We start from the raw sequence: 15,026 nt of genomic DNA on the forward strand, positions 1-15,026 counted from the left end.
CACCTGGATTACGAGACTATGTGTGAAAGGATGTAGAAGTTGAATATGAGATAAAAAGGCCAATGCAATTCTAGACTGCATCAATAATAGTATAGTGCCTGGATCAAGGGAAGTAATACTGCCACTCTTCTTGCTTTGGTCCGGCCCCACCTGGAAATTCAACACAGAGAAATGTAGGTACTGCACTTAGGGCGGGAAAAATGAAATGCACAGATATAGGATGGGGGACACCTGGCTGAATGAAACTACATGTGAAAAGGGATCTGGGAGTCAAGTAGACCACAAGTTGAACATGAGTCAACAGTGCGATGGCAGCAGCTAAAAAGGCCAATGCAATTTTAGGCTGCATCAATAAAAGTATAGTGTCTAGATCAAGAGAAGTAATAGTGCCACTGATTCTGCTTTGGTCAGGCCCCACCAGGATATTGTGTCCAGTTCTGGGGACCATAATTCAAAAAGGACATTGAAAACTGGAGGCGTATCCAAAGGGGGTGACTAAATGGTGAAGGGTCTGGAAACCATGCCTATGAGGAACGACTTAAGGGCTGGATGTTAGCCTGGAGAAAAGAAGTTTAAGAGGTGATATGATAGCCCTGTTTAAAATATTTGAAGGGGTGTCATATGAGGAGGGAACAAGCTTGTTTTCTGCTGTCCAGGACGACATGGATGCAGCTACAGGAAAAGAGATTCCACCTCAACATTAGGAGGAACTTCCTGACAGTAAGGGCTGTTCAACAGTGGAAACACTCTTTCAGAGTGGAAGTTTCGCTCTTGGAGGTCTTTAAGCACAGGCTGGATGGCCATCTGTCGAGGATGCTTTGACTGAGAGTTCCTGCATAGCAGGGGGTGGACTGGATGGCTCTTCCAACTCTATGATTCTAAGTAGAGGTATGGTTGGTAACAAGGAGAGAGTCTTCTCAGTGGCTGCTCCCAAGCTTTGGAACTCCCACCCTAGGTAGGCCAGGAGACTCCATCCTGCTGTCCTTCCAGCAACATGTAAAGGCATTATTGGTCGGGCAGGCCTTTGTAAACTGAAAGGACTGGGAATGCTGTCCTAATGAAATTTAAAGTTTGATTTTTAGATCTTCTATTTTAACTCATAATTGTTTTAACTTTTAAAATTATTTATTTATAAAATTTTATTTTTACATTGTAATGTTGCATTGTTTTTAAATGTACTGGTTAACTTTGCTGTTCGCTGTCTTGGTCCCTATAATGGGAGAAAGGTTACGAAATAAAATAACAATAATGATGAGGCTGACCGGACTGCTTGTGATACTTTGGGCTGCAAAACTAACGGAATGGTAAAATGGCATGGCGAACACCCTGCTTCAAAATTTCAGAAGGATGGTGGTGTGTGTGGGTGTGTGTGTGGGTGTGTGTGTGGGATTAAGAGTGGCGGAGAAGGAAAGGACACAATGCTGGCACATACCGCTATGCCATGCCCGCTGTGTGGACGAAGATAATGAGATCTTCCCCCAAAATGTAGATCACTTAAGCATGGACAGCCAGCTTCTGTTCTGCTTGTAGTTTATAGCAGAATATAATAATTGGTACCGCCATCTGGAAGCACCCTGATTGCATTAATCTCTTTATGTATTGTGATTCATTAAAAGACTGCAATGCTTGTAAAGAAGAAGGCAGTAGGTAGAGAGGAAGAGAGCATTATAAGCCATGGTTTATATGAGGTTTGCAAAACCTGAGCAGAGCTGTTAATAACAGGAGTCTTGGAGGTCTCACATTCATAGGTCACCGTATGTCCAGCCAACGTGATGGCAATTAACAACAACGATCATGTTCTATATCTTTTACAATAATATGTATCTGTTTAGGTGCTACAAGACTCTTATGGATTTGAAATTGCTGTATTATGCTCGACTCAAATATGCTGCCTCAGTATCTGAAAATGAAGATTAATTCACAAATGATGACAGATCTACATTTGGTGCTTTATCCAAGGAAGTACACTAATATTATTGAATCATTATACGATACGTTCCTGCACATCTTCACATGTGGAATTTACATCTTCTCAAAGTCTGAAAACATTCATTACGTAAGTGCACAGATGGTGTCAGTTTGGTGCATTTCATGACTGGTTTCCTTCTACTTCACTAACCTCCTAAGAACAAGAAAAAGCTAATCATAAAAGGCCCATGATAAGCTTCAGGACAGAAGCAACAAGGAGCATCGCTCCCCTGCAGGACTGGCAAAGACCCAACAACTAACTGAGTCCTTCTAGTCAAGACCCTGCCAATGGTAACATGGAAGGGCAGGTAAACCTCACGTTGTTGTTGTGTGCCTCCAACTCATTTTTGATCTATGGCGACCTTAAGGAAAACTAATCATAGGCTAGGGTTTTACTGGCAAGTTTCTTCAGATGGGTTTTCATTGCGTCCTCGAAGCTGGAAAGTGTGACTTGGGCTTTTCACAGAAAAAAAAAGAAGCATTTATTTGTAAAGAAGTCTTAGTTTTTCTTTCCTCCTTGTGTTTGGGTTATGATAGACTGTATTATGTATACATAGATTTGTAAAGTTATAGCAATAGTATAGTCCTAAAGTGCAGTTGTCTGTTGGAATTTACAATGCATATCTACAAAAGGACCAAGTAATACATTGTCCAGTATACTGCATTCAAAAATAGTAATATTGGGATTTTTTAGTGTTTCATATTGTTTTTCCATTGCTCTGTTATTTAAGAAAACTTAAAGTACTCACCTGTTACTAGGAACTGAAGGAAGTGCAGCACTCCACTGTTTCCATTGCTGTTTCCCCTTTTGTACTGGTACTGTATTAGTAGTACCTTTCAGAAAATTCACAGTGGTATAGGTCAAAACACGCTATAAGGGCAGAGGAGGTCTGGCAGTTCCAAATCTTAATTATACTATGAGGCAAACTGTTTGTTTGGATAAAAGATGGGTGACACTAGCGGATAAAAACTATTGGAACTGGAATCTGAAGGACTCAAATTTGGCTTACATGCATTTTTACTTTTAATAAGAAAAAGGCAAATAATTGCAATTAATAATCACTGATTAGAAACCCCCAGTTAAATATTTGGAGAAATATAAGGAAGAATTGTTACTGGTTTACCAAAATGGGCCTCCCCCTAGGAAGCTTTATACAGAACGGAGATGTACAGGAAAAGAGATGGATCACGTACAAAGGTTTATTAAGTTTAAAGGAAAAAAATCGGAACTCAAAACACAAACAGAATTGAATCAGTAGGAATCAATTTAAACTGGTTTGTAACTGGCAAATTCAGGAAGACCAGAGAAGATCTAAAAGAGTGGGGAACTTTAGACAAGAGATCAGAATTAGGAGATATACTAGACATGAGAGAAAATAAAAGAGGCTTATGAGGAAATTATACAATCTATTATTAACCTGTTAACACTAAGCAGGAGTAATTAAAGAACAATGCTCAGCTGGGCAAAAGATATGGCCACCCCATCAATTTAGGTGTTACAGACCACCCAGAGGGCATCCAAACCGTGGGTTCCCGGACGCAGCAAAGAAGAAGCACCCAAATGGCGTCTTCTTCTGCCCCGGATGAGACCCGCAAGGGCTACTCGCGACTCGCGGTCACATCCAGTGCGCACGTGCGGATGCTTGCATCCAGCACGTAAAGATGGCGGCGCCCGTGTGTATAGGGCGCCGCCATCTTTACGCCCTCATCACGTGCTAGCGGTGAGGCTGTTGGGACACTAGGTCCTTGGCCAACCCCTAGCACGTGACGGGGGCGCCGGAAGAGGCCTGTCTGTAAAGAGCCTTAGATTTATGGGAAAGAGCATGGAACCAAAATATTAAATACACAGCAGCACAGAACATAAAAGAAAATTGATATAAAATCTACTTTAGATGGCATCCAACACTGGAAAATTGCAAAATATCAATAAAACAAATAACTTTGCTGGAAATGTGGCACCTCCTCAGGCTCCTATTTCCACTGTTGGTGGTCATGCAAAAAAGCGAAGGAGTTTTGGAAGATTATAATAGAAATAAACTCAATATTAGAAATTAATTAAATAAAACTCCAGAAAGTATTTATGGTGTTTGGGATAATATGAACAAAATATGGTAAAATTCGGCGTATATGGTTTCTGTGCTAGGTCTATATGCAAAAAAAAAAAGAAACTAAAGATATCCCAAAATGGAAGATTGGATAGTATTCTGATATGATGCAAATGGATAAACTCTCTTATATGATGAAAAATGACACTCGGGAGATGTACCAGAAGAATGGATAAAGTATTACAGTATATCAAGAAGAAATTGGGAGATTTACTAATTATATTGAGATGTATATAGTTTTTTTGCTAGCTCCTTGTTCTGTTTTCTCCCCTCTTTATGCAAATATTATTTAACTATAATTGAACTTATATGGAAATGATTCCTTTTTTCTGTTCTCCCCCCCCCCCAGGAGCAGCATTGGATTATATTAAAAGGTTTGATGCATGATAATTTGTCTTTCAGTTAGAAAAATTCTTGTTAAGAGTATGGGGTTGGATACCATAGTTTTCGTGCTGTTTATCCATTAGAATTGATTAATATGATAAATAATGAATAATAAGATAGAGAGTACTAGACTTCAGAAAGAAAAGGTGGTGGAAGTTTGGTTGAAAGAGAGTGTCCATGGAAACACGTTGAATGTAAGTTTAGTAACTGTGTGGTAGATGTTAGTTGTGAGAGGATGGGTATGTAATGAAAGTAATGTTTTAAGTACTGTAAGTCTATATGTTTAGATAGTTGTATATGTCTGAGGTGTTCTACTATGTTGTTTTATGTTGTTCCTCATGTGTTATCAATAAAGAAATTAAAAAAAAAAGCTATGAGGGCAAATTAATGTGACTTTTTTAGGTGAAAAGTTCCAAAGCATTACCGTGGACCCTTGTTATACGCTGGGGTTTGGTTCCAGGACGCCCCATGGATAACAAAATCTGTGGTGCTCAGTCCCATTAAATATAACACAACACAACATATTAGGAGAGCCAACATGCTTGTGGCTTGAGCTTGGACTACAAGTCTGGAGACCAGGGTTTGAATCCCCACTTTGCCAGGGAAGTCATTGGGTGACCTCAGGCAAGTCACACTCTCTCAGCCTCTAGGAAAGCAAGGCAAACTCACTCTGAACAATCTTGCAGGGGGGGGGGGGAATCTTGTGATACCTGAAATTTGAAAAGGCTTGGAGGCACACAACAGACAGCAATTTTTTTGGCCTGCAGGTAGAAAGAAGACACTACACCAAATCTAGAGTTCTCTGCACAGGAATTCCTAGGAATTTGGAGAAAAAGAAAAGGAGGGGTTGTGCCCCATTAAATGAAGATAAAATGTTAGCCACTAAAAGTCATCAACATTTTTCAGCAAAAAAAAAAAAATCTGTTTGTCCCAGAACAAGCAAGAATAATGACCACTATCTCTGTGAATTTCACAGGTGCTACGTATGTTCACCATCTTCAAACTATTATTAAGGAAGATCAAAGAAGAAAATTCAAAGGCAGGCTTAATGATAAACATAAAGAAAACAGAAATCATGACCCCGGAGGTCCAAAATACATTCAGCCCACACAATGAGGAAATTGAAATGGCAAAAGAATTCCAGTACTTTGCATGAAACACTGATCAGGGAGGAGACTGCAGTCAAGAAATCAGAAGAAGACTAGGAATGGGAAGGGTAGCTATGAAAGAACTAGAAGAGATGCTGAAGAGTAAAGCTATACAACTAAGCACTAAAGTTAGAAGAGTCCAAACCACTGTATTACCATGTATGGCTATGAGACATGGACAGTGAAGAAAATGGATAAGAAGAAAATCAACCCATTTGAGATGGTGATGGAGAAGAGTGTGGAGGATACTATGGACAGCCAAGAAGACAAAGAAATGGGTCCCTGATCAAGTTAGAAATCTCCCTGGAAGCCAAGATGACAAAACTGAGGCTGTTGTACTTTGGCCACATCATGAGAAGGCATAACTCATTAGAAAAAAAAACAATGATGCTGGGGAAGGTGGACAGATGTAGAAAAAGAGGAATATCGCAGGCCAGTTGAATAGAATCAATCAGGGAAGTTTCAGGTATGAATTTATAGGACCTAAGCACAACAGGAATCAGCATGGCCTAGTGGTTTGAGTGTTGGACTACAACTCTGGAGACTAGGGTTCAATTCCCGCCTTTCCCACGGAAACCCATTGGGTGGCCCTGGGCAAGTCACAGTCTCTCAGCCTGAGGGGAAGGCAATGGCAAACCTCCTCTGAACAAATCTTGCCAAGAAAACCTCAAGATAGGCTCACCTTGGGGTTGCCATAAGTCAGAAGCAACTTGAAGGCACACAACAATAGCAACAAAACAGAGTACAGTGGAGGTCAGGGGGTCTTGGAGATGTCTCATCCACAGGGTTGCCATGAGTTGAGTCGACTGGAAGGCTGCTAAGCACAACACCTACAGTCAATTTGAACAGATACTAGCAGGGTGATGGGTGTCATTTATGGGCACCCACAAACTACACAGACTGGTGTGAGATCAGGATTGACTTAAAAACAGTGTCCAAAGTGCCCAACACAGCAAAGGAGGATAAGGCACCACAAAAATGTAGGCCATTTGAGGAAAGTGGAGGACATGACCAAACAAAAGCTAAAAACACTCATATAAATATAAATCCATGCTTCTTAGTCCTGCTCCAAGGAGAGGACATTTTGCCATTCCCCCTGAACAGAAGGCTAAAATGAAGGGCATGTAGTGGGAAAGGAGGACATCTGGTCACCCTGCTCAGTGCCTAACTCCAGCAGGGCAGGGGTCTCAGTTTACACAGCATCGGAGTACATTCGCCTCCTCTCCAAATAGCTCCAGACAGGAGACCCAGGATGGTGGCAGATGGGTTGGAGTGTTAAACTAGCAGGATATGGGGAAACTAGGATTCGAATCCTGGCTTGGCCATGGAAACCCACTTGGTGACTTTGGGCAAGTCACACTCTCTCAGCCTCAGAGGATGGCCCTGGCAAGACCCTTCTGTTAAAACGTGCCAAGAAAACCCCGCCACAGGGTCCCCGTACTTTAGAAACGACTTGAAGGCACACAACAACAACAACAACAACAGGACTAGAGACGTCAACAGCCCTCTTCGGGACAAATGACAGTCCTTGTTCATAGGGAAATTGCCCATAGGGAACCACGGGGGTAGACACTGGGGCTGGGCAGCCCTTGGGCCAGTCTGCCCCAGGGGCTCCCTATGGGCCAGTAGTCCTGTCATCTCTCTGAGTCCGTCCCACCTTCTGCTGCTTCCCTGGGGAAGGGGGCTGGGCCGGGCAGAGGGGCAGAGCTGGGTTTATTGCCAAGGCAGTGCCAAGCCCAGCGGAGCCGCGGCCGAGGAGGGAGCCACCATGCCCGCCACGGGAGGGGAGTAAGTCCTTCGTCCGGCGGGGGCTTCGTCTTTTGGGGTTGTGTTGTTGCTGTTGTTGTTGGGTGCCTTCAAGCCCTGCCCGACGTACGGCCCACCCTCTCCTGGGGTTTTCTTGGCCAGGTTCCGTCCGAAACTGGCCCTCCGCTGAGTGTCCCTGGCCGGGGCAGGATTCGAACCCGGGTCTCCAGGGTCCTCCTCCGGGGCTCTGTCCACTCCCAGGGATCCCCTCCAAAAGCCCAGGGGCAAGGGTGGGTTTGGACCCTCCTCCTCCTCCTCCTCCTTTGCTGGCCCCACGCGGTGGGGAAAAGTTGGGAGGAAAGTTCCCCCAAGTTTGGGGCCGCGTGGGTGGGTGGGTTGGGGGTCTGCCCAGCCCTGGAGGGGGCTGGAGGGCGTTGGTGTGGTTGTGGTTGTTGTGGTGGTGTTGGTGTTGCGTGGCTTGTGGAGGGAGTTTCGGGAGGGCCGGGCCTGGGCTTGGCTTCCCCGGAGGAGCGTGTTGTTCTGGGCAGCCAGAGCAGGAGGAGGAGGAGGCCTCTGAGCAGAGGAGGGTTAAGAATAGCCCAGCCTCAGCCTCAGCAGCAGCAGCAGCACAGGGCGCAGGGGCCTCTGGGAGGGCTATTTATAGGGCCTGGGCTGGACAGCCTCCAGGGGGGCCCTTGGAGCTTCTTCCCTCAGGGACCTAGGATAGGCAAAGGAAAGTCCCACCCCAGAGACCCTTGGGGCACCTTGAAGATGGAGCACTTTCATGGGCCAGCTTCTGTGGAGAGGAGAGGCCTGGCTCAGGGAAGGGCCACTGCCCTCCCCAAAAGCTTTGCTGCTGCTGCTGCTGCTGCTGCTGCTGCTGTTATTGTGTGCCACCAAGACATTCCTGACACATGGCAATGCTCCTCCTCCTATTAATGTTTATCCTGCTTCTCTCCCAAAACTGTGAGCCAATTTTACAGTCTAAAAAGCTACAGTTAAAAACATGCAAAAATACCCCAAGGCAAACCTGTCACAGGGGTTTCTTGGCAAGTTTCTTCAGTAGGTTTTTTTTTTGTCGCGGCCGTCCTCTGAAGCCGAGAGAGAGTGACTTGGCCAAAGTCACCCCGGTGGGTTCTCCTGCTTCAGTAGGGACTTGAAGCCTGGTCTCCAGAGTCCAACACACAAACCACTATGCCATGCTGGCAAAACAACACAACAAGTTTTTAAAATGTAACTTTGTTCATTGGAAGAGGCATCTACTCTGTAGAAATAATCTTTTTTGACACCATTTTAACTGCATCCTACAGAATCCTGGAATTTGTCATTTTGTGTGGGGCTAGCACTCTTTGGTAGAGAAGGTGAAAGAACCTGTTAAACTACAAATCCCAGGATTCCATAGGATGGAGCTACAGCGCTTAAAGTGGTGTCATACAGCATTATTTCTGCGGTGTAGATGCACCCAGACTACTGTTCTGGCATTTGCCCTGAAAGCAGTTGGCACACCACAGACTTTCACTGCTCCAGTACACTACTTTATTCATATAGAAGGTCCAAATGCTGTTATTTGTAGCCTCCTTGTGACTTCCCACAGCTTCTATTCTCTCTTCTTCTTTTTCTTGCTTGTGTGTGTGTGTGTGTGTGTGTGTGTGTGTGTTAAGGAAAACAATATGGAGTAAGTGCCTTTCAAGTATTAGCTGTCAGGGTTAGCAAGACAAACTGCTGCCTGAGGCAGAGTAGCAAATGGCACCCCCTCCATCCACCCAAACCAGGGTACAGAATAAGAACAATGCAGTTGGAGGCCAGCTGCAAAGTACATGGGCCCAAAGGAAAATCTTACCAATTTGGATGTTATTCACTTGCTGATCTGTTGTCAACTCACTTTTTACTTGTAACAATCCTAAGGTGAAACTACCATTGGGCTTTCTTGGTTGGTAGGATTTAATCAGGGGAGTTTTGCACATTGCCTTCCACTTAGCCTGAGAGAAGGTGACTTGTCCAAGGTCTCCAAGTGGTTTCCATGGCTGAGTGGGAATTTCACTCCCAGTTTTCCAGAGTCCTAGTCCCAAGGATGTTGTTCAAAATAATTAATAACCTGTTCCCTTGCATCCCTATAGCTCTTGAAGATTCAGTCATTCCTACCCTCTGACCTTTCCTTCTTATTTGATCTGGTCTCCTTCTCCTGGTTCCCCATTTAACCTCCCTAACCTCCCCATCTTTGAACAATTTTAACAATTGTTCTAGTTAACCAGTGTGAACCTGCTGAATGACAGTATTGCCTAGGCCAACACTCAGACACCACCTTGGCTCTCACAGAAGTGCAGGTCCTGCAAAAAGAATAGTTCAGTTCCTTGCAACAGTTTGCAAAGTCTACAGTTGGGAGACAAACTGTAAGGTACACAACTGAATCCCATACAACAGCCTGCAGAGTGCACAGTTTAGTTATCCGGAGGGCTATTTAAAGACTGATTTAAATACAGTGCTGTCGCCAGTTGCCTCTCTGGTCCATGGGCTAGAGGCTCCCCATCTCTGCTGTATGGACATAAGAGTAATGCTGGTGCCTTGGTATTGTTTCAAAGCTGGTAAAAGTTATTGTTTTGAACGCTGGCTTGCAGGTCACTATCCTGTAGTGGTAGACCATCACATCATGGTGTGTGATACACAATGTAACTCTCTGTGCTTCCACAAAGCGGCAGTGGCTGTGATGCAGGAGAAGGATTCTGGTTCTGAGTTGCCTATTTCTTGAAAGTTTGGCTTCTGGGAGACTTATTATTGCTGCAGCTGCCTTCATCCTCCTTTCCCTCCTGCCACCATCTCCTTTTTTGTTCTTTGATCTATATCACCACCTTTTCTTCTTGCCGTTCCTGCCTTTGCCTCCACTGTCACACTAAATACAGTAGTATAAATACTGGTTTCCAAGCCTGCTATATGTATAGAAAAAATAATGATACTGTCCCTTTCCTTCTATGAGCCTTTCCTCTGCTATTGTATGCTTATGTTCATGAATCTGAGAAACCTCTTTTCTATTTTCCCTTCTAGGGCCAAGGGGGGAGGATTATTCTACAGCCATTCTGCGGCAGAAGCACCGTCCAAATCGCCTCCTTGTGGATGAAGCTGTCAATGAGGATAATAGTGTTGTGAGCCTGTCCCAGGTAACAAGAAGCCCACTGTCTCATCTTTTCTGTCTCCAGTAGGCCAGTCATTATCTGGTGTCCCATATTCCACAATTAAGTGAAGCACATTGTAAGCAGTATGGTATACCTGTTATTTTCCAGAATCTTACAAGCCGTATGTGGCATTGTAACCCCAAAGTACCCTGGCATTATATATTTGTTGTGCAAGAAGATATCATCAGGTACTTTCTTGCACAATTACTTTACCCTGCCTATACAGCAGCAGTCCAGGGCACTCCAGAAACAGATCTCTGTCCCATGTCTAAAATAGGCAACTGCTAGTCTACTGCTTCCTCAGATGCCATAGACAATGCTATTCAATCAACCAGTCATGAACTAAGATTGAGCAGATAATCCAGCTAACTTCTATCCTGTCCTTAGACAGCAAATTGTCTGTGAATCCATCTAAGGATAATGCAGCAGAATAAGCAAGTGTAGAGGTCCAGCAATAAAAATGCAAACCAGACCAGATTTTCTTTTACTGAGAGAGATCATGATTGCCTAAATTTCCAGAAGAAAATTAGAGAGAAAGGCTAATCTTATTGGGAGAATTAACAATTATTTCAAACTACCTGAGGGAAGACACTAAAGATCTTAATGGATGAAGTAGCAGGAGTTGTAAAACAAAGAAGTGCCTACCTGGCCACATAATAAAAAGAAGTTAGTGGTACAAAGACTGGATTGCCTGCCTCATGGACCCTGTCAGAATTGGGGGCTGAGTCAGCATTGTGTAGTGATTTTGTGTGTTGGATTATGACTCTGGAAATCAGAGTTTAATTCCCTGCTTAGCCATGAAACCCACTGGATGATCTTTGGCAAGTCACATGCTCTCAGCCTCAGGGGAAGGCAGTAGTAAGCCTTCTCTGAACAAATCTTGCCTAGAAAAACTGATGACAGGTTTGCCTTAGGGTCACCATAAATTGGAAACGACTTGAAGGCACCACCACCACCAACAACAACAACAAGATACCACTCTCCCCCAATCTAGCATCCTCAAATTGTGTTGGACTACATAACTCTTATATATGTGTTATGGGGTTCTGTGGGAACTGTAGTCCAAAATATTTGAAGCGCACCACACACACACCTTATTTGTCCACTGACTAAACAGTTTCTTACATTGGTTCCATTCTTGGCTCTCTCCAGGCGAAGATAGAGGAACTGCACTTGTTCCGGGGAGACACAGTGCTGTTGAAGGGAAAGAAACACCGGGAGACAGTGTGCATTGTTCTCACGGATGACTCCTGCCAGAATGAGAAAATCCGTATGAACCGTGTAACCCGCAACAACCTCCGTGTGCGTCTTGGAGATGTGGTCAGGTGAGGCTGGCCCAAGCTGGAGCAGGGACTGGGAAGCTCAGTAAACTGTGCTGTGTCATGTTGGGTGTTGGTGGAGAGCACCAGGTATACCTTGTCACAGAGTGTGGACAGCAGGTGTGGAGCGGGCTGAAGTGTAAACTGGGCCACAATCAAGAAGATTGTTTTGATGGTGGGAAGCAGGGACAGTGGAGTGCAAAATGTGAGGCTAAATATGGGGATTTCAAAGAGTAGGAGAAAAACAGCCCTGAATCAGTAGTAATTTGCTTGTGTAAATTCATTGAAAAGCCAGTGTGGTATAGTGGTTTGAGTTTTGGACTACAAGTCTGGAGATCAGGGCTGGAATCGCTGCTTGGCCATGGAAACCCACTGGGTGACTTTGGGCATGTCACATTCTCTCAGCCTCAGAAGGAGGCAAAGGCAAGACTTCTCTAAACCAATATTGCATACAAAAGCCTGTGATAAGCTTGCCTTAGGGTCACCATTTGTTGTAAATGACTTGAAGGCATGCAACAACAGCAAATTCATCTAAATATATGCTTTTTTCACATTGTCCAACATGTAATATTAGTTTTTATTTTATGTAATCAGAGGCATTAAATTAGTGACCACATGAAAACTTGGTAAAAAGCCTTAGTAATAAGCGGTGTCAAAGTGACAGAATAGGTTACCCAGAAGATTGTTCTGCCAGGGGATTTGAAACAACCTTAACAGGGCATGTTGGCTTTGCTGTGTATGTTATGGAAGCCAGCTGAATCTTTCTCTACAGTGTACAGGCCTGTCCAGATGTGAAATACGGAAAGCGGATCCATGTCCTGCCCATTGATGACACTATTGTAGGCTTGACTGGAAATCTCTTTGAAGCCTACCTGAAACCATACTTTTTGGAAGCTTATCAACCCGTGCACAAAGGTGAGCAGTTGGCAAGAACTACTTAACTCAGTGGTGAACCTTCAGACTTTGGGCCACAGCTGACCCACACCAAGGCCTCCCTGTTGTTCTTGTTTTTTGCTACCTTCACCCTTTCATGTCCCCTACCTAAAAGCAAGAATTATCTGAGATGGTTCCAATAGGTCTGTCTTGAGGAACAGATGTCAGGAGGGGGGGGGGGGGGGGGCTGCTGAGGGAAGAGACTTTCGCAAAGGGTGTTTGACATAAAGACAACAATTAAGTGGAACATTTTCATGTTGGCCTCCATTCAGTATTGGGCCTGGTGAGGCAAATGCTGCAACCCACATATCCTGGACAGCCCACCACAGCTTTTGGCCTCTCTGTTTTTGCCTCTGGTAATAGAGATTCTGGTAATAGAGAACAGTGTTTGGTGCAGTCATGCTGACCATATGGCCACGGGATTCATCTTCAAACAACACTAGCTCTTTGGCTTAGTGATGGAGATGAGCACCACCCTCTACGCTCAGTTACAACTAGACATTCATGTTAAGGAACTACCTTTACCTTTAATAGAGATTCATTGGTATTCTCTGGTTTCCATGAAGAACAAACACAGACTCTTAGGAGGTCATAGAATGATAGTTGTAAAATGAAAGTGTTCCATGCAAGAATACACAGCTAAAACATTCTTGAAAGTTGGCATCCAGGTTTTTTTATTATTATTAAAGACCGCCAGAAAAGTAGGTTTCCATTACCCTCCAAGGCCATCTGTTCTACTGTTGAGCAGCTGTTACTTTCAGGAAGTACTTCCTTACATGGTGGAATCTGTTCTCTTGTAATTCGTTTAACTGTTTATTTTAGTTTGGAATACAATGAGGCCTAGAGTCTCTGACAAAAAAAAAAGCAGGGTTGCCAGAATAATACCTGTTGAATGATCCTGTACCTTTAGTCATTGTGCAAAAGAAGGAACCACAAGAAGTGTTGCTTTTTACCTGGTTGCATATCAAGTAACACCTGCTGAAATTCCCTCTTCTACACAACCATTAAAGGTACACAAGCCATCTCCAGTTTTCAATCTTGCAGACCTAACAACTAGTCATTTTAACAATGACAACAACTAGTAATAGGAGATTGTTTTCCCCGTTCTACCTCTAGAAGACAATTGGTCCTCCTATGAATCTAAACTCCTCATTCTCTACAATACTGTTTCACCTTCTTTACCAATCTCTCATATTTTTTAATAGCCGGGAACTATAAGGAGAAGCACCAGGCCAGGCAATTGCAGCAACCACTATCTTTATTCCATGTACAGTGTGCCCTTGCCTTACGTGGGGGATCCATTCTGGACACCCCACCCACCCCCACGTAAGGCAAATTCCATGTATGCTCAAGCCTCATTCAAAACAACGGGGCTTGTGCACACAGTGCAGTGTGGTGCCATTTCCTGTTTCTTGCACAGCTTTCATTGTAAGCTGAAAGCCATGTATAGCGCACCTGTGTATGGCATGGGCGTACTGTATCTATCTCAGTTAACAAAGTAGGTGTGTTGTTGGGTATTATTTCTTTAACAGAAACTGTGGTACCAGAGGCAGAAATAACATGGAAGGAATAGGGACATGTTCCTACACCGTATAAAAGGAATTAAATATGTTTTGACAATTTTTAAATCCAAAACTAGCATGATGTATGTGTGAAATTAAACAGCAAGTCAGGTACATTTTGGATAAGTAAACAAAAGCATTTTGAATCTTCTAAAGATCACTTGAAGGCTTTTCCCAAAATGAATCCAAGGATAACCTTTTCTTTCACCAGCCTTCACTTTTATGTTATCCATTTTGATGGCTAAACTTAGAGAATGACACTTGATTAACAAGCTGTGGGTACCTGGTGAGTCAGGCTAATCTGCTGTCAACTTTTCTCTCAGGTTTGCTGTTCACAAATGCTCAGTAAGAGATTCTAGAGGCAGCTGCTGTTTGCCTTGCCTGTTGTAGGTTGCTCTGGCACATATAGCTACAGTAGAGTAGAATCCAATTCTTTCCCATTTCAAGTTTTATTCATGTGTAATCTATTGTGACACACTTCTGCAACTTAACAAGACAAGTCTGTGTTTCTCCCAGCCCTCCTTCAGCACCCTTCTAAGATGCTGATGCTAAAAAAAAACCTAGCAGCTACACAGAGGAGAGAAGGAGGAGGTGGTTGGGCATAAAAGATTTGGTAAAAAGGATTTCATTGTCCAAGACGTTGTTAATTGAAATAGGCTTCTATTTCAATGTTTATGGATCTCACTTCAGAGTA

Source organism: Sceloporus undulatus, chromosome 2 (assembly GCF_019175285.1).
Source record: "Sceloporus undulatus isolate JIND9_A2432 ecotype Alabama chromosome 2, SceUnd_v1.1, whole genome shotgun sequence".
NCBI lineage: Eukaryota > Metazoa > Chordata > Lepidosauria > Squamata > Phrynosomatidae > Sceloporus > Sceloporus undulatus.